The sequence below is a fragment of the Halichoerus grypus genome, chromosome 5, assembly GCF_964656455.1.
Source record: "Halichoerus grypus chromosome 5, mHalGry1.hap1.1, whole genome shotgun sequence".
Lineage (NCBI taxonomy): Eukaryota > Metazoa > Chordata > Mammalia > Carnivora > Phocidae > Halichoerus > Halichoerus grypus.
Window position 1 is genome coordinate 135179945 of NC_135716.1, and position 21073 is coordinate 135201017.

Sequence of the window (21073 nt, forward strand, 5' to 3'; positions counted from 1 at the left end):
ACGTCCCGGGTAGAGGGTGTTTTCGCGCGTGAGGTAAAGAAGAAAGAGGCTGGGTGTCTCTGCTTGGTAAGCTTTGGGGACGAGGGGGTCTCTTGGTAAAATCCAGACACGCCCATTTTGTATAACTTAGCCTATATTTGCTGGAAGATTCGGCAAGTCAAAGCCACCCCGACGGTTACCGTCCTGGAGGACTGACTTGTAACTTAATTGAACAGAAAAAGAACGCATGTTAAATGCCAGGCTATATGTATGCTAGGAGAGAAAAGAACAGCAGTTTCTTTCAAACCAGAATAGGAATGATCCCTATGTGAGATATCAAAGAGCTGGCTATTCTAACTAGGAGACAGGGTCCATTCCACCTAGCGAGTAGATGTGACTGTTTCAGTAACTATTTGTTGAACGAATAACTGGGGGGCGGGGGGAGCGGGGAAGAGGTCGAATCAGGTGCAATTTCAGTTCTGACATCATTTACCTTGGGACCTGGAGAAAGGACTATACCACTCACTTGGCTTGAGGGGATGGTTAGGAAGACAAGGATTTTCCTTCCATTCTCTAGCCCCTCCTCCTTTTTTCTTTGATAATTTTGAGAAAACAAAGAAAACAGTCACTCATTATCAGAGAATTCATCACGAAGTTAATCAAGCTGAAGGGTCAGAGCCCCTTTCTTGCAGATGCCCCTTTCAAGGCTGTGTACCTAATTTCATATTCATGATTTTGCATTCTTATTCTTAAAGAGAAACCCAACATTATATATTTCAAGACTTGCAAAACCTGAACATAACTCTAAGTCTCAAAACGCAATTACCAAATGTTCTTTTTCACTTGAAATAATAAGACTACAAAAGTATCCCTCTATTTACATTTTGAGTGAAATTCTGGTTTTGAAAGGATCCTTTTCCCTATTAGGATTTGGAATGATTAAGTGAGGAGCTTTTCATAAGTCATTTAGCAGAGTTTTATCACCCATCAGCAAGAAAATATGTAAAATTTGCTTAAGCCCATACACAAAGCCAGCTTCACCTTCTTCTCACCTTTCAAGGCTTTCTCTTGATGTTATTCTGATCACTTAAGGACACAAAAATCAAAACAACAGCATCTAAGAGCGTTGGGTCCCAATCATTTGAGACCCAAAGAGTTTTCAGGAAGCTCTAGCTCTACATAGGTCTACGTAAAATAAATTAATTGTATTGAGAGACATATGCCTTTCAAGGATCACTCAAACACAAATTCTTATAGGAAAAGGATGAATCAGTAGAGGCCAAGAATGCTGTGGATCCCTCCAGTCCCTCTGGGAAGACCTCAATTCCCTGACCAGTTGCTTTCCCAACTGCATTAACTAAAGAAGGTGTTGTCTGATGCAAATCACAAATTGCAGTTAATGCTCATTTACAAGAAGATCAAACAACTTGAGTGATAGCAGTTAAAATTGTAATAAAATTTTAAACACAAATTTTATACTTTCAATTTTTCAAATCTGTCAGATTGAGCGATTTTATATACGTGACTGAAGTAATACTCTGTAAAGTCTAGTAAATAAATATTTTCCAATAAAATTTTAAATAATCCTTTTCTGCACTTTTCCTTCTCTTTTAATTCATTACTGAGGCACAGGGAGAGTAAATACTTAGTGTCCATCACGTACAAATTCTGGATTTATAATCACTGGATTAAGATAATTTAGAGATGACCATTTTTCAAAAGTGAAAATTATTTTCAAAAAGAGCTCTTTCAGTTATTTTTTGTTCAACTGTTCTCGGAGTTGCAGGCATACTGCGTGAAGAAATTAAGATGAAACATGTGCCTTTGTATTTTTGGATATCTATCTCCCCAGTTTGCAAATGTAAAGAAAAACATGAAAGGGCTACAGGGACCCTTTAATTTTTTTTTATTTATACTTAATATAAATAAAGTTAATCAGAATAACTATTAATGACCCTACAAAATTAAGGATATGAAAAATAAAAAAAAGCAGGAAAATGCAATAGCTAGATTAATATACAGCAGTCTAAAAACTAGTTTGGGGCTTAAATTGGAATATACACCGATTTTGACACTCAAATTGTTTTTATTATCCTAAAGATCAAATTCATTAAAAGTTCACTTATCCATGAGATCTTTTCTATTCTATAAAATAGAGCATAATAAAAATACCATCATTATGTAGTTAAAGAATTAAATTAGTACCTAACACATATAGAGTAAGTACTTAACAAATATTCACTATTATTACTATTATTGGGCTGGCTTGGGCACAGCTCTATCCTCAGTGCCCGACAGTCCTAGTTCTTCCCATGGGAGTTGCTCAATAGAGGATAAGTATTATTTTTTCCAATACTATACTAATGGAAATTCTTCTGTGTGATTCTGAATGAACACCTGTGCTTAAGGAAGGGCACTGGTAAAATCCAAGGCGAACATTTAGAGCTAAACTCTCCTGCATTTCCAAGAGCAAGACTGGAATAATTTACTTTATCTCAAGAATACTACATCACATCTGAAGGGGTATGTGCACCCCAAAGTTTATAGCAGCAATGTCCACAATAGCCAAACTATGGAAAGAGCCAAGATGTCCATCAACAGATGAATGGATAAAGAAGATGTGGTATATATATACAATGGAATATTATGCAGCCATCAAAAAAAAAATGAAATCTTGCCATCTGCAACGACATGGATGGAACTAGAGGGTATTATGCTAAGCAAAATAAGTCAATCAGAGAAAAATATGTATCATATGATCTCACTGATATGAGGAATTCTTAATCTCAGGAAACAAACTGAGGGTTGCTGGAGTGGTGGGGGGTGGGAGGGATGGGGCAGCTGGGTGATAGACATTGGGGAGGGTATGTGCTATGGTGAGTGCTGTAAATTGTGTAAGACTGTTGAATCACAGACCTGTACCCTGAAACAAATAATACATTATATGTTTAAAAAAAAAAAAAAAAAGAAGATAGCAGGAAGGGAAAAATGAAGGGGGGGAAATGAGAGGGGGAGACAAACCATGAAAGACTATGGAAAGAAACAAACTGAGGGTTCTAGAAGGGTGGGGGTGGGGGGATGGGTTAGCCTGTTGATGGGTATTAAAGAGGGCATGTATTGAATGGAGCACTGGGTGTTATACGCAAACAATGAATCATGGAACACTACATCAAATAAATAAATAAATAAATAAATAAATAAATAAATAAATAGGGGGGAAAGTAAAAAAACTAGAGTCAACTAAATGCTAACAATAAATGTTTCATTAAATAAATTTTGGTATAAAATAGGCAGACAACGGGATATTATGCAGCCATTAATACTCATGCATGGAAGAACATTTAATGACATGAAAATATGTTTACAATGCCCTAGGTAAAAAAGCAAGCTAAAATATACAGTATGATCCCACTTTTTTTATTGAGAAATAAAAAAATATGTATAGAAAACTCTGAGAGGCTAGTCTAAAGATGTTAACAATGATGGCCTTAAGAGTGATTTTTATTCTTTTCCTTTGTGTATACATATGTTCTAATTTTCCATAATAAACACATTGCTTTTCTAAACAAAACAAAACAAAAAAAGAATACTACATCACAAACAGAGCAGAGCCAAAGGATTAGATGCTCTCTTTGGGGGAGAGTATTCTTTCCCTTTGCCTTTTCTATTGCTGACTTTAGTCACTTTTATTAACTTGGTGAAGGTTATTCACACTGAGGAATGTTCAGGCTCTATTCCTACTCATCCCCTCCACCCCCGAAATACTCTACCATCACAACAGATGTCACACTATTTTGTGGTGGGGGGACTGGAGAAGATGAATATATGCCACGACCCATCTGGGATTATGATCTGTGCTTTTTAATTTCCAGGAACTAAAACATATTGGTTAAAACTGAGGTTCTGGAACCATATTTCCTAGGATTGAACCCTATTTCCACAGACTCTTCTAGCTCTATGACCTTAGGCAAGTTACTTAACTTCTCTGCCTCACTTTTCTCCTTTGTAAAATGAGCATAAAAATAGTACCACTAGAATAAGGCCGTAGTGAGAATTAAATCAGTACCTAACATTTAGTAAGTGCTTAACAAATATTATCCATTATCACTGTTGTTCCATTTTTATGTGGATAAGTAACTTTTTCTAAAAATGTAATTTCCTATCTGTAAATTAGGTTAAAATCTGCCCTGCCTACTTAAGAAATTTATTATGATGATATATAATAATATAAAAGCATTATGTATAATGTAGAGTGATTATTCTGCCTTGAGGTTTTAGATATTTTCATGCATCTCTTACATTTTAGACTCCTTGAGAACAAAACTCCATGTTTTGCTCATGTCTGTATCCCTCATGATACCCAGAAGAGCACCTTACACTCATCAGAGATTGAATAAATATCTACTGAATAAATAAATAAAATGTATTAGTATCACCTAGTCTAGTGATTTTTTAAAAACTTTATGTTGTGGTCTACTATTAGACTATAAAATAAACTTAGCAATTCATGACCATTATTTTAATAAAAATGAAATAGGGCATATGGTAAGATATTGTTTCCTGAACTAGTATTTTGAGTTTGTGAAAGTATGAAAGTATGTATGTTTCTCCTCAATCATGACATAAATGTATTTCTCACTACCGGGTACCAGTTATAAATGTTTGAATGTCTATATATAACAAAACCTCCAGTACTAAGAGGTTCCGAGTTGTGACTGTCCTATACACTGTGACATCTGAACTCACTTGGATACATAACTGGACAACAAAGAGTTCTGGCTAACCAGACAGTAAATGAGAACAGAATTGCTCTGTTCTCTCTGTTGGAAAATGCAAAAATTATTATGTATGATCAGGTTTCTAAAATACACTTCTTTGATTTTATGCTTTAATATAAATCAATGAATAGCACTGAAACTTTCTTTGGCAACATGCCTCAGGTACATAATTCAGATTATGTCCTTATTGAATAAAAGTCTGTAGATATAGACAATGCAAAGTGCTCAAACAGGGGACCAAAAGCCATATCTGGCCCCCAAACATGTTTTGTCTGTCCTGTACTTTTTTTTTTAATTGTAAGCTTAAATGCCTCCACAGAAGGTACACAGGCCCCAGCTTGAGTGCCAAGTTCACCACCACTTTCCCATATGAAATACCCAGGCTGCCCCACTTGTTCCTTGTCAGTCAGCCCTTGTAGGCATTTAAATTTGAGACCTCTAGTGTAGTGGCCAAAACTGGAGGAGTAACAACACCAAGACAGATGCCAAAAGCTGCATCTTTAGGCCACAGTCCAGAAGAAAGAGCAATGGGCTGAAATCCTCTCCTGGCTCTATTATTAATCAGCAGAGTGGCCTTGATAATCATTCTCCTCTTAGCAGTAAAACTGAAGGTGTTGAATTACAGCATTCTCTCTAGTTCTCAAATTTTCCTATCCTTCTCAAAACTTCAGTTGTCACTTCCCTCCTTCTCCAAAGGAAGCCCAGAGGGAAAAACGATGACCATTTAAGTATTCCAGTTCTAAGTCCCAGTTAATCAAGGTTTTACTACAGAACATATGCTTAAATGGTGGCAGCTATCAAGAGTTGCACATAGAGCAATACACAAGAGACATGAGGGAATATGCTGGAAAAACTGAGTGAACTGATAATGTTTAGCAGAAGAAAACCTCAACTATTCCTACAATATTTCTTTAGAAATGAGCTTGTCTGTTCCTGGTGCCTGATGGGAGTATTGGGTCTCCTACAAGACAAGACAAATTTTCCAGGCAGGGTATATTTTTTAAGGTAACTCAATACCCCAAAACCTGTACCTCCTTGAATTTCTTGAATAAAAACAACTGCCATTAGTTACTTTCCATTTGCCAGGTACCTTACCTACCTTAACTGTCATCTTCCCAACAACCCTGCAAAGGTGTGACCCTTTTTTTCGAGGCACACTTGGAGAGGTTAAGACTTGTTCAAGCTCATACAGCTAGCTCTCAGTTAGTATTCAAAATCCCGTCTTTATGGGGCACATAGGTGGGTCAGTTGGTTAAGCATCTGCCTTAAGCTCAGGTCAGGATTTCAGGGTCCCAGAATGGAGAGCACGGTGGGCTCCCTGCTCTGCAGGGAGTCTGCTTCTCCCTCTGCCCCTCCCTCCTACTCCTGCCCCTGCGCTCGCACTCTCTCTCTCTCTCTCTCTCTCTCAGGCTCATGCATCTCTCTCTAATGAATAAATAAAAATTCTTTTTAAAAAAATCCCATCTTTCTGATTATGCTTTAGCCACTGCACCAGCCTGAAAGGGCAATTCCGGTGGTCAAAGTGAACACTGGATGACATTTGGGTCATTTCTTAGATCTGACCTAAGTGTGGCCAGCGAAAACAGTTTGGGCACCTTATGGGAATTACCCTTGCTTTACTCCCCACATGGCAGGTTCTCCTCAGTGAAACCTGAAAGTTTTCAATTTATGTGGGTTCCCAATAGGCAATCTTGTTTTGTAATTATCTGGCTTAGAGGACTTTTTATGTTGTACTCCTGAAAATGGATACTTGGCTACTCTTTGGCCTAGTTTTAATCACTAGAAGGAAAAATAATCTTTATATTCATTAAAAGGAAGCCCCTAGCTTTCAAATAAGCTTGGCCCCTGTTGAGTTTGTGCATGTATATGTGTATAAATATGTGTGTATGCAGATTAAAAAGACATTAAGGTGTGGTGGAAAAACCACTAGCTTTGGGGAAAAGATACAACTATGCTGTATTTTTGGACCTGACAGATGCAAGTTTTCTATAATTTGTTTCCCACTCAGAGTCACATTCCCTTTCCATAAAGTTGAAGAGGTACTTGTTCTCCCTCACGAAAGAATCAAATGAAATAAGGTCCATGAAAGCATATAATAAACACTAAAGCCCTACTCAAATGCTTCATTTCATCAAATCTAAGAAATCATCCATTTGAGTCACAGCATTAAGAAAAATATACCACTGATGACCTACACATGACATATTCTCAATTTTAAGATGCTTAAAGACTGCATAAATGTTAATATATTAAAAATTGTTTTAGAAATGATGAAACAAATTTTATTATTATTTGACTATCTCTTAACCTGAGAATAGTATTTGTCTATTTATAATTCAGGTATTTTGAGCAACTCTGGTAGGTAAAGACAACATTCCTCATATTTTACCAGGCCTAGCATAGTGCCTGCCAAGTAAAAGGTTATCTGCTAATCGAATGAAAATGCAAAAAAAAAAAAAAATGTTTCAGAGGCCATCTTTAGCTTACAGAAAAATTCACCATGGGTTTCTTTAGTAAGCTCACTTAAAATGCTGTGTCATTTGCTAACATTCAACTTACCCTTGACTCTTCAAGGACATGCTCATGGTTTAACAATGTTACACCTACATTACCATTTCAAGAGTAACTCATGGAATCACCTGTCCCTTTCATTTGTCACTTTACAAGCAGCTTCTCAAATGGACAGACTCTGACAAACTACCATAAACTGGCCCTGTGTTCAATTGCTCTCAATCTTGGGAATAACGAACTGAAAATATTCACGTGGTAATTAGTTCCCCAAAGTCAGGTACAAATCTACGCAGAAGTGAAAGTTTCCCTAAATCTTAGATATTCCCATGTTTGGCCCTGAGCTCATTATATATGGTTTTATGTTAAAGATCCTCAAAATGTAAGTGCTTATTCTCTGTAACCCCTTTGTGCCTAAAGGTTGAGCCCTAGAAGATGTGGCAGATCATGGTGGTGATGGTGATGAGGAAGACAGTGATCACCTCAGATGCAGGTAGAGTCAATTCTTGGGGTGCTGAGTCTCCAGAGCACCAAACCACTGTCACCCACTTGCCCACATCTCACTGAAGGGAAAGAACTAGCATTTCCTGAGCACTAAATTAAGTGCCTGGGTTTTTTGGTTTTTGTTTTTTTATCTATTTACCCATTTAAACCTGAAAGGCCTTTTGAGAAGGATTACCATACCCATTTCATAGCTATGGAGACCAGAGCTCTGAATGCAGCTGACTCTCAGTGATCCCTAATATTCCTTTCCAGCTGCTATGCTAACAGAACCCTTGATCTTCAGCTGGGCACATGGCCATATAGCATAACAAATCTATTTCTCAGTCATTTTTCATGTCTTGGACCTGCCACAAGCAGGTTTTCTATAATCTGCTAGGTATGTGCATGAGAGTAAGTTGTGGTATAATAATAATGATTTTGTAATATAAGCATAAATGATATGTGCAATTTTTAGTATGCATCCTTGAAAGGGAGGATGGGTGGTATTCTCTTCTTTCATTCCTCTTCCCTTTCTTCTGGTTGGAATATGAAGTTCCAGCAGGTATCTTGGACCATGAAGTGAACTTGAGGATGGAAGATTTTCACAATGAAGCAACAGAAGGAACCTGATTCCCAGAGAATCATGGCAACCCTGGACTGATTATCTCTACACTTCATGAAGAAACTATTTTGTTTTAAGCCACTGTTATTTTACTTTTTTCTGTTATGTGCATCCAAACCTAATCTTCACTAGAATCCAACTGCAACCTAACCACTGGATTTCAGTTATTTATCCCAACATTTACTGGCAATTATATAAAGTCTATGTGATCATGGACAAATTATATAAATTCTCTATGCCTCAGTTTCCTCATCTATAAAATACTAGCATCAAACTAATAGAGCAGTCATTAGAATCAAATGACATAAAGTTCATAAAGAGCTTAGCACAGTACCTGGCATATAGTGAGAATTCAATTCATCTTACCTATTTTGTTATTTCTTGTCACTGTCTTTCACCTGACACATAGTTCTATTGTGCCTATTATGACTCCAAAGCCAGTGATCTCTCCACCTCACTCTGCTATCCAGAGACTGCCTTCTTGGGCTGACCCAGGCCAGAGCTGCAGGGCTCTGCCTATGTCATCAATAAAATCCCTAGAAGAACTGCCCCTTCCTTGGAGTGTAATTCTCTTTCTTTGATCTGCCAACATAATCTCAATGCAGTCTGGAACATTTTAAGCCCTTAAAGTTGATACAGAATTCAGAGCAGGGACCCCTGGATGGCTGCAGTCAGTTGAGCATCCGACTCTTGATTTCAGCTCAGTTCATGATCTCAGGGTATTGGGATCGAGCCCTGCATCGGTCTCTGTGTTGAGTGTGGAGCCTGTTTGAGATTCTCACTCTGCCCCCTCCTCCCTCCCCAGCTCACACACTCTCTCTCTAATCACTCTCTTTCTCTAAAAAAATAAATAAAAATAAATATTTTTTTTAAAAAGAACTTAAAGCAAAGTGTCAGTGTTTATGACACAGTAGTTCTGAGTCTATTTATTTCAGTATGACCAAGTGAGAGAGTCTGATTCTTTCTCCATTTGTGCTAAAAGTAATAAGGAACTTGGGTAATAAGTCAGAGCATCTTTATTTTATTATTCTATCTTTTTACTTTCTATTACAGAAAATTTCAAAACATACACTATGAAAATTATATAATGGATCCCTTTGTACTCATCATTCAGCATCAATTACCAAGTCATGGCCAACCATGTTTTATCTGTATAAATCCCTAACTACCTTTTTAGCAAATTCCAGACTTTGTATCATTTCATCAGCAAATATCTCAGAATGCAGCATTTTAATTTTTGGAACATAACATCAGATTTCATATTGGAAGGGGGCAAGGTGCCATTTCACTGTATGCTGAGAAATTAAAGTCATCCACCAGTTCCCTCTCAGGAGACTGTCAGAGGAACCTGCATAACCTTTCTGTTTCCTTTATTTCACAGTGGAAATAACAGATCATCCATTCAGCTTCCTGTCCCCACTCTCACTCACCCCCAGCCCCACAAAACCCACCTCTTCAAGTACTGGTCATAATCTTAGCTAGGCCTTGCTACCTGAGAGATCTGGAAATCAGCATGGAATTAAGTTTTTCAGGATAGCAGAAATTTGTGGACTATTAAAGTTGGAAGGAGCTATAAAGGGTAGGCTATCCCTTTCAATTTAAAAATAAGAATATTGAGACAGGGAAGTGAGCAAATTGATTCACTTCTGAGCTTTCTAAAATGCAAATCCAGTTATGTGACTCAGCTACTCAAAGCCATTTGAGGGCTTCCCATTGCCCTCAGTCTAAGGTATTTAACATAACGAACCCTTCCCATTCTAAGAGAATTCTAAGAGAAGCTACTTCCCTCTATTAAATATAATATATATTATATTAAAGATAATAGCTAACGTGTTAGTATGGTAAATACAGTAGCTAATATTTATTGAGTGCCAACTATGTGATAGGTACCCAAAAAAAAAAGTATATAATCAGAAATTACAAAAGCACGGGGTGCCTGGGTGGCTCAGTTGGTTAAGCGTCTGTCTTCAGCTCAGGTCATGATCCTACGGTCCTGGGATCGAGCCTCACATTGGGCTCCCTGCTCAGCGGAAGCCTGTTTCTCCCTTCTCCCTCTGTTGCTCTCTCATGCTCGCTCTCTTGCTCTCTCTCTCAAATAAATAAATAAATAAATAAAATCTTAAAAAAGAAATTACAAAAGCAAAATGCCCAAGTGGTGGTAAATATGTTTTAAACTCATTACTACAAAGATAATTATGGTAGAGCTTTTTTACGACCTTTAAAGCTTTGGATACAAGATTGGAGAGCATAGTAGCATTGGTTTTCAATTCAAGAAAGATTTACATGTTACTGTGGGGCCAGTTTCCTTACCCTATTCCTTGACAAATTTCAGTGGAAAGCAATTTGGTAGGGGAGAAAATAGCAAACAGCGAATTTAATAAAACTTCAGTCAACACAACCCAATTTTCTCAAATTCTGTCAGTGTAGTGGTTAAGAACATGGGCTTTGGTGACAGACAGATCTGGGCTTTCAGCCTGGATGTTTAAACTTAGACAAAATATGTAACTTCTTGGAGCCTTAGTTTCCTGATTTCTAAATTGAGGTATTACCCCACAGAATGGCTGTACTTATTAAATTAACTAGGATAGGTACAGTGTGCACTTATTCTCTTATGAACAAGAGTAACACTCCCTTTTTCTGGGAAATCTTCCTTCTCTGGCGTTGGAATTAGAGCCATGGCCCCGAGGTGGCTATCTGAAGCCAAGCAAAGTCAACATGGCCTTTCCATGGGACTTTTCAATTTAAAACTAGAGGGAATAGGTCCAAGTCCTCCCTTAGAGCAAGGATGACAGGCAGGAGTTAGCAGGAGCCACACTTTCTGAAATGTGGAGGGAGATAAGTGATCTGCGAGAACAATGTTGTCAAGGAGAGAGAAGTAAATTTGAGAGAGGAGGAGAGAGACAGACAAGAGACAGAGCGAGAACACAGTGGTTATAGCCTAAGAATTCAGGAGGCCCACATGCACCAAAGGAATCCCACCTAAGACTTAGCACAGTGCCTGCATCATCTTAGCTCAATGAGATGAAGTTACTGTTTGCACACATGATTGGATCATCACTCCTCTATTTCCCTGCTACACTTAAAGAGGAAAAATTAAGATGCCTAAATAAAGCTCACATTAGAAACTTAGTAAAATAATGAACTTCATATTGTCACTTAGAATCCCTACCCATTCAAACCTTCTACACTTTTTGTAGCTATAGCTAACATTTATTCTGTACACCACCTTCCACAGAGGACTTCCATGTAGTGTAGCATTGCCCAGTAGAAACATGATGCAAACCACAAATATGAGTCATGCATGTAACTTTTAAATCTCTAGTAGCCACATTTTTAAAAAACAAGAAACAAGTGAATTAATTTTAATATATTTCATTTACTTCAATGAGCACAAAATATTTCCATTTCAACATATAGTCTACAGAAAAAAGTAATCAGTAAGTTACTTTTATTTTTTTCATAGTAAGTCTTCAAAATCGAGTGTGTATTTTACACTTACCACACATCTCAATTTAGACGAGTCACATTTCAAGTGCTCAAAGGCCACTGAGCACTAGTGGCTACCATATTGGTACAGATATAAATTGTCTCGGTTAATCTCCACAATAACTCTAAGAAGACTGAATGAAGCTTTTGTAATTATAGATGAGAAACTGAAACTCAAAAAAATTAAGTAATTTGTTCATACTCGACAACGAGACAATAACCCAGGCTTAAACCTTGGTCTCCAAATTTTATGTTCCTTATCACATTATGCTAACTGTACAGTAAGAACTGATGTTCAGCATGATCCTGAAACACAGCCAGATCAAATAAATTAATAATGATGTGGCTTCACCCATATAATGAAAGGTTGGGCAGGTGGCTTTTAGGCACAGGTGCTGTATTTATTGATTGATCACTCATGACATAGAGCCTGCCAATGAGATAGAGGAGATCAAATGGGAACAATCCTAACTTCTCTGTATCTATTGATTCGCGAGTGTAATGAATCTCTTACTATCACAAATGGAAGTGTTCCCTCCACTACACCTTTTCTAACTAGCTATTACTCTGTTCACAGAATCAAAATCAAAATCTTTGCAAATAAAACTGTTCCCTGAAACAGTCTGCAATTGCCAACAATGTAACTTTAACACCTGAACTAGTCCAGCAAAATGGTTTCTTTGAAACAATAGGCAGAAATGGAGAGCAAATAGTCTTGTCTGTTGTCAGTGTCCCACAATTTACAAGAGAGAGACTGCCCTTTCCTAAGCAGTTATAGTTGACAGGTCAAGCTTTCAAGAGAAAAATGGGCATTGCTGATATATCTTAACCAGTACAATTTTCTCTGGATCTTTTCATCACATAAAATGCATTGTTTTTTCTTTGCAGCAGCAGACTATAAATCCTGCAAATTAACAAGAAACTTGCTTTCTAATCAAGATAACTGTGAAAGTATTTAGCATAGTGCCTGGAACACAGCAATTTATTGTTGGTTTCCTATGCATCATAAATTAAACCACATTGTCAAGAAATAGTTAATGCCTGGGAAATACCTACAATATAACATTAAGGGAAATTACCAGAACACAAATCAGATTCTAGATATGAATCACAGTCTTTTTTAAAAATGAAGGTCTGTCTCTATATGTGCATAGACAAAACAACGGAAGGAAATACACCAATATATTAACAATAATTATCTTTTGATAATAGTATTAAGAATGATTTAAAGGATGCTTATTTTTGTATGTTCTGGACAATTGTTTGCCAAAATGGCTGCAATCAGCCCCCACCTCCCTCCCCCACTCCTTGCCATCCACACCATTTTACAACATTACTTCACATTTCCTTTCACCAAGAAGTAGTTTACTTCCTCACTCCCTTCAATCTGAACAACAGAGGGTGTTATGGACTAAATGTTTGTGTCCCCACAAATTCTGTGTTGTAGCCCCAAATCCTAATGTGATGGTATATGGAGGTGAGGGCTTTAAGAGATAATTAGGGATAGGTGAGTCATGAGAATGGGGCCCCAGTGATGACCAGAGCTTTCTCTCTCCATCATGTGAGGACCCAGCAAGAAGGTGGCCTTCTGCAAGCCAGGAAGAGGGCTCTCCCCACCAATCCTATCTTCTCACAGCTTCTAGAACATTGAGAAATAAATGTCTGTTGTTTAGGCCACCCAGCCTATTGGAACGGACTAAGAGGAGATGTAGCATTATACCAGTTCCAAGCCTAGCCTCAACAGGCCTGGTGGACTCCTGCTTGCTCTCTCAGAGTCTCCTCTCCTTCCCTGGGAGAATGATCCCAAGCAAGTCTGCCATAGGTTAGAGACTTCATGGAGACGCTGGCCCAGTCATCCCACACATGAGAGCAGTATCTACCAAAGCTTTGACCTAGTAATTTCCCTTAGTGTACAGCCAACAGAAATAAGTGCACCAAAAGACACACTGAGAATGTTCATAGTAGTACTATTTGTACTACACCAAAACCAGAAATTACATACACTTCTGCCTGTCAAAATTAAAATGAAAAAGTGGTATATTTACTCTCTGGAATACTCTATAGCAATGAAAATGCACTACAGTTACCACACAGCATGGATGGACCTCACAAATACAGCATTGGGGCAAAAGAAGCTAGAACAAAAGATTATATACTGAATTATTCCATTCACATAAAATTAAAAAACAAGTAAAACTAACCTATAGTGGTAGACCTCAGATTAGTAGTTACTCAGCAGTGGTAGGAGGCTGGGTGGTGACCAGAAGAGGGCTCTGGGTTGCTAGTAATCTCTTGTTACTGGATTTGGATGCTAGCTTCACAAGTGTATTAACTTTATAAAAATCCATCAACTGGAACCCTTAGAAGTTGTGTGCACTTTTCCACCTACTTAATTTAAGTTTGCTTAAAAATTCCATATTTTCAGGGCATTAGCACACCCACAAATCAATATGAAGCATCCTGAGGCCAAAGTTTACCATTTTATCTCCTGAGAAGATTCTGAATATGCCTATTTGTGTAATGCTCTTCTTTACTTTTGCTTACCGCCAACTTTTTCGCTATAAATTTCTCATGTTAGATTAAGCTGCTTGATCTGGCTTTCCCTTCAACCTTTTAACCCTTTCTTATGAATTCACAGGAAACTAGCAACAAATTTTAGAAAGAAAAAACCGAATCAAGAAAGCTGAAACTAAGATATTAATCTGAATTATAATATCGAATCCCCTAAGGACTCAGGATGTAATAGCACACCTACCTCTGAGCAATGCAGTGAGGGGTAGAGGCAGTGAGATCCCCAGTAGGCCCCTTCCCGTGGCTCATGCAGCTGGGCAGGTGCCATTCCCCAACCCCAGCAGAAGACAAGAGGTTTTCTCTGGAGAGAGCATCAGGAGGTTCCCTGGACAGGGGAACACCGGGCACACATTTTGACATTCTGAATGCTAAGATCTCTACCATTCTTCCCAGCATCTCAGCAGATATACCGGCAACCTCTTAAATTAAATGGCACAGCAAAAGGAGGCAGGTAAATGGGGAAGTGCTTGTTCTTCATTCAATCTATGAAGCTTTAGAATGAGTCTGTTCCCCGAAGACTAAAAAAGATAAGATGAATGAAAGGAAATACACAGCAATCAGGAGTAAATAACTACTACTCAAGAGTCATCAGGGAAGTACCTTTAAAGGAGACAGGAGAGGGAGGCCAAAATGAACTACAACAGAATCTCATTATTCCACTGATTCATGGACCTCTAATATAAACTTTTTAATATTCACTTATAAACTCATCACCCCCGCCATGTTTTTAACATTGCATTCCCTCATTTGCCTGCCATTTTTTAATGGACTTTTAATTTCTTTTAAGATTATTTTCCAGCAAATCTACCATCATAAATATTTTAATATATTTTTATAAATATTTTAAGTGCACTAGTTTATCTGGCGAAGTAATACATATGGTATCTCCAACCTACTCACCCAACCTTTCATTCACTCTTTCTTTGACTCAGTCATTCACTTACTGATTTATTCATTTTTATATGGGCCAGAAACAATGTTAATAATAATAATTTAGCTTTCAGAACATAATTTTCAGGTGGGCATTAACTCTCACAATGTGACAGTTTCTGTTTTTACCTAAAGAGACAAAACAGCATAGAGAACATAAATTGGGGGTCAAAGAAATCTATGTTGGAATTCTAGATCTACTGCTTACTAGTTGTTCAACCCTTAGATTATTTCATGATTCTGAACCTCAATGACTTCATCAATAAAATGGACATATTAATACCATTAATATTGCTAGTTTTATTTTTTTTTATTTTGGGGGGGGCAGAAAACAAGCTTTATTGAGCAATAGCAAAGTGATAGTTCGAAACTCCCAAAGAGGGAGGGGACCCGAGAGGGTTGCCCAATATTGCTAGTTTTTTAAATGAGATAATATATGCTCAGCACTTAGCATAATACCAGCACATAATAAAAGGTAAGTAAGCAGCAATTTTATTATTTTTTGAGTAATAAATAAGCATAATTTATAAATAAAGTATAACTTACTTTCTATATCTAAGATTTTAAATTATATGCATTACCTCATCTAAGTTATATCAAGACCAACACATTGCTCTCATCACTGCTGTTATGATTTTCTACATTTATCAAACAAGATGAAAGAGACTGTCCATGACTTTTCAATCCTAAGAAGTGATTTCTAGGTGATCAAAAAAAACAAAAACAGATGACCACTTGGAATTCTGCTATTCAAATGGCTAGTGCAGAGTACTAATTAACAAAATGAAAATTAGGCTCTGATTGTATGAGAGAAGAATATATGCAGAGTAAGAGTCAGTTTCATTCAGCACATGTTCATTGATCTCCCAAGTTGCTGGGGGTAGGGGATACATTAAATTACTCCATAAATGTATCATTAGCATCAACTTTGTGATAGGCATAGTGCTGGGCCCTGGATCAGATACCTCCCCAGACCTAAAATACAGCACAGAATAAGGTAAATACCATAAAAGGAGGGGGTGGGGAAGCTATGGGGATTTATAGAAGGGAAATGGTTGGGAACACCGGGGGGGGGGGGGGGGGGGGGGGGAGGCAAGGGTTATCTCCTGATCACCTCCTATCACTGTGACTCACAACAGTGCTTGGAATAGTGTGCACTTCATATGGTTAGGATGGAGCCTCTCATTCAGGTGGTAACACAGGAAAGGCTGCAGGGAATATATTCTTTGAGAAGGGTTTTCAAAAAGAGTATTCTTAATAGACCAACTGAATTGGGAAGAGACACTTCATATACTCCCAGCAATGAAAGACTCCCCCAGACACAAAGGAGAAAAACAAAACTGGCCAATCAGTATACCCATCTCCTGGCTTTAAGGAGGGTTGGGGTGGGGGGGGCCGCAGGAGTTTAAATGGTTTTTCACATGCACTAAATACAGCCTTTTATTTAAAAGCCTGAAGTACTGAAATTGTTTTACCTCTCAATGAACAGTGCTGATAAAGCATTCTACTACTATGGGACTTCCTCTAATATGGTCTGATCAACTTTTTTTCCAAGGCTGAAAAAAAAAAAAATTCCTGAAAAGCTTGAACAGAAAGGAATGAAGCACTTAACCATGCTACCATATGGCGAAACCCTGAAAATACTGTTAAGTGAAAGAAGCCAGACACAAAAGACCACATATTGTATTATTCCATTTATATGAGAAGCCAAAAAAAGGCAAATCCATTGAGACAGAAAGTGGACTGGTAGTGGCCACGGGCTGGGGAAAGGGGGGAAAGAGGAGAGAGCATTAATGGGTACCAGGTTTCTTTCTGGGCAATGGAAATGTTATGGAATTAGATAGCAGCAATTGGTTGCACAATCTTGTGAATACACCAAAAACCTCTTTATTGTATACTACTTTAAAAGGGCTAGTTTTATGGTATGTGAATTCTATCTCAGGAAAAAAAAAAAAAGAAAAAAGCACATTGGAATTTTATTAGAAATGTTCCACTTAAGTTTTTTGGTGTTTGTTGGTTTGTTTTAAGCCATGTAATTCTTTCCTCCGAGGAAATCTTACCCAATATGAAAAAAGAAAACATCTCCACAGAACTCTAGCACTTGGGAAAGCCCAGTTTGAAAATCTCTATAACGAAACCCACTCTCGCATTTACATGGGTGGGGAAAATGAGACCCAAATGTGAAGTCACTGAGTCAAGCTGCGTTGGGGACTAGACTGTAAGTAGGAAAGTTTCAGGCCTCTGAACCTCCAGGCCAATGGAGTTTCATTCCCCCCTGGCCTCCATATTTCTTTAAACATCTCAAATAATCCTCCAATTTACCAAAATAAATAAGAAGTGTTATCTAAACAAAACACAAAAACAAAACGTCAATTTGTACCTTATCCCCTATATTATTTATTTACCCTGCAATTTGGATTATTCTCCTAAATCATAAAACATGGTTCTGTTGCGAGGACAGTTTGAACGGTTAAAGCGGCAGTTTCTAAATCTTCTTTTAACAACTTAAGGCCTATGTATTATTATGCAATATTTTGAATATAGCAGTATTTTGCAATACTAAAAAGTGTGAGGTATTTGGGCCATAACGTGGAAAAAAAGAAAATATGATCCCAACAAGGTAAAGCACATATATATTTTTTTAAAGATTTATTTATTTGAGAGAGAGCATGCATGCTCAAGTGCACACATGTGAGCAGGGGAGGGGCAGAGGGAGAGAGAATCTCAAGCAGACTCTACACTGAGTGTGGAGCCTGACATGGGGCTCGATCTCCCCACCCTGAGATCATGACCTGAGCTGAAACCGAGTTGGACACTTAACCGAGCCACACAGGCGCCCTGTAAATGAAAATATATGCAAATTTTTCATAATTTTCCTATTTTATATGAAAATATAAAGATATACACAAAAGGGGACACATTCAAATTTTAGCAGTGATCCCAGAGGTGTGGATTAATACATGGTTTTACAGCTTTTCTCTGTGCTTTTCTGAATTTTCATACTTTCTTTTGAGACCATATGTACTTCTTAATGACACCGAATTGAGTCAGGCCTGTGTAAGACTACATGCCAGGTGCAGTCCTAGGTGATTTTTACATATTATGTCTAAACTCACGACAACCCTATAAGTTGGGTATTACTATTCCAGTTTTGTAAGAGAAGAAACTGAGGCTAGGAAGTTAAGGAACTTGTCCATCTTGTTAGACTAAGAGTAGGGATCGAAACATGGCTTTCTTTTTTCTTTTCTTTTTCCTCTCTCCCTCCCTCTTTCTTTTCTTTCCTTCTCCCCCCCGCCCCCGCCCCATTTTACAGTACGTATTGAGGTCCTATGGTGTGTCAGAATTTAATCTAGTAACTAAAAGTATGAGAAGTGACATGAAAGGGAAAACACAGGATGCTCTGGGAATATGTTATAAGGCAGGGCACAGGGAGAGGACCTGAAGTCAGAGAAAGCCTCCCAGAGGAAGCTACTATCTGAAAGAGGAATCGAACTAAGCCAGGAAAGAGGAGGGTAAGTACATTCCAGGTAGAAGGAACAGCATGCTGGGAACTCAAAATCTAGCCTTTGAGAAAGTAAAATGAATCCAAGATGACATAATACTCACTACCAATTCCAGGGTGTATGTGTCTGTGTACTCATGTGTGCATAAATAAAACGCCCTCACCACATTCTCAGTAGGCCAAATCTTGCAAGAACAGGAGAAAAAGAGGAGATACCAACCACTGTTCCTTTCTTCTCACTTCTCCCCTACCCCAGTGAAGGCAAGTCACCTCCCCTGCAGGCCCCTCTCTTGGGATCCTCTCCTTCTAACACTGGTTCCCAGATTTTCCCATTTATTTCACAGCAGCAGAAGTCACAGCTGGGTTCAATCTCTGCATCCCCCACCCCCATTCCCAGTTTGGAGGAAGTATCCTAAATTTAAACCACACAGCACCAAACTAAAAATGGCTTAAAAGGGGAACAAAGTACCTTTTGCTGGGCTCTTGTTAGATTTCACAGGCACAAATTACCCTTTTTTCTAAGCAGATGTAGTCAAATGATTCTTAGGTAATAAAATAACCATCTCCAAGTTCACAAGAGATAAAAGTATCTGTTTTTTTAATGACCAGGGAAGAGGTTGAAGAGGGCAGAAACAGAGTGGGGAGTTAAGTGCTGACTCGTGTAAGACACATTTGGGGTTCTGAGAATGTCATCCAGCTCCAGTGTTAGTGCATGCTGGATCTTCCCTGTCCCCTGTCCGAGTCAGCTGGTTAGAGGGGCGCCTGACTGGCTCAGCCAGTAGAGCATGTGACTCTTGATCTCTGGATTGTGAGTTCGAGCCCCACGCTGGGTACAGAGGTTACTTAAAATATATATTTTTAAAATATATATATATACTTAAGTATATATATTCATATATATATGAATCAGGTTAGAAAAGCAAGACAGACCAGGAGTGAGAAGCCTGGCTACAAGTCCCTGCCCACCCCCAAGCAATTTATCCTTTCCAAGCTTCAGCCTCCCCATTCCTAATCATTTTAGGGATTGGAGGCTGACCTTGATCAGTGATTCTTTTTTTTTTTTTTTTAAGATTTTATTTATTTGCTAGAGAGAGAGAACACAAGCAGGGGGAGTGGCAGGCAGAGGGAGAAGCAGACTCCCTACTGAGCAGGGAGCCCAATGCAGGGCTCCATCCCAGGACCCTGGGATCATGACCTGAGTCGAAGGCAGACGCTCAACCAACTGAGCCACCCAGGCGTCCTTTGATCAGTGATTCTTAAGCTCTTTTGTCCTTGACACTTCTTTTTTTAAATTTAACATGAAAATGTTAGTTCTATGAAAAATTTTATGTAAGTGCAGCAGATATACTTAAAAGTGATCCAATCCTGTGTTCAGCTTTGTGAATTTTCACAAACTGAATGGACCTAAAAAAACAGCAGCCAAATCAAGTAATAGAACATTACCAGCACTAGAGTAGGAAAATGCATCTGAAGACTGAAAAATAAATGCTAGCTTGTTTGATTTTTTTTTTAAGGGGGGAGGGAGGGGCAGAGGGAGAGAGAATCTTAAACAGGCTCCACACCCAGCACAGAGCCCAACCCGGGACTTGATCTCACAACCCTGAGATCATGACCTGAACCAAAATCAAGAGTCAGATGCTTAACCAACTGAGCCACCCAGGTGCCCCTAGCTAGTTTGATTTTAATAGGAAATTTGGGGAAACATGAAAAACATTTCCACAAATGGGTAATGCACCAATCACTCGGTGACCCTTCAGTTTTATGCCACATTTGAGGAGAGCTATTTATTCTCCTGACCTAATTCCTACAACCATAAAAACGTGTATTTGAGAAGGAAGGAGAGTCTACTGCACAAGTGTGCAAAAAATACGAGATGAACACTTGAACTGAACTTGAATTTGAGAAACCAAGGGCACAGATAGTGAGATGAAGCTCATGGGTGAGACCAGCACCACACATAACCCTGCATCCTGACAAGGACACTGAAAAAAACACCTACTCAGCTACGGTAAGAAGTCTGAATAAAGTTTTCTAAAACTTATAATGCAATCACTCAAATTATTTTGTGAATTTTAGAATCACAGGGAACTTGGGAGGTGAGAGTTGAAAATTCCAAATCATAAAATCACAAAAGTACTAAACATCTGGATGGAGGACCAGACTCAGGAAAATGAAAAAGTCTTTTAATATACATATTCTCTGGAACAAGGCAAC

At 38.3% G+C, this 21073-nt stretch overlaps 1 protein-coding gene and 1 long non-coding RNA gene across 6 annotated transcripts in view; one reads left to right on the forward strand and one right to left on the reverse strand.

Moving 5' to 3' along the window:
• DNAJC6 (DnaJ heat shock protein family (Hsp40) member C6) overlaps positions 1–21073 on the reverse strand; it is a 143644-nt gene that overhangs the window by 101960 nt on the left and 20611 nt on the right. The gene's annotated exons all lie outside the window — the stretch shown is intronic.
• The window catches only part of LOC144381919 (uncharacterized), a 436617-nt gene continuing 431967 nt past the window's right edge, over positions 16424–21073 (forward strand). Inside the window, exon 1 of the long non-coding RNA XR_013448145.1 lies at positions 16424–16455. This is a non-coding gene — a long non-coding RNA (uncharacterized LOC144381919). The remainder of the gene's footprint in view (positions 16456–21073) is intronic.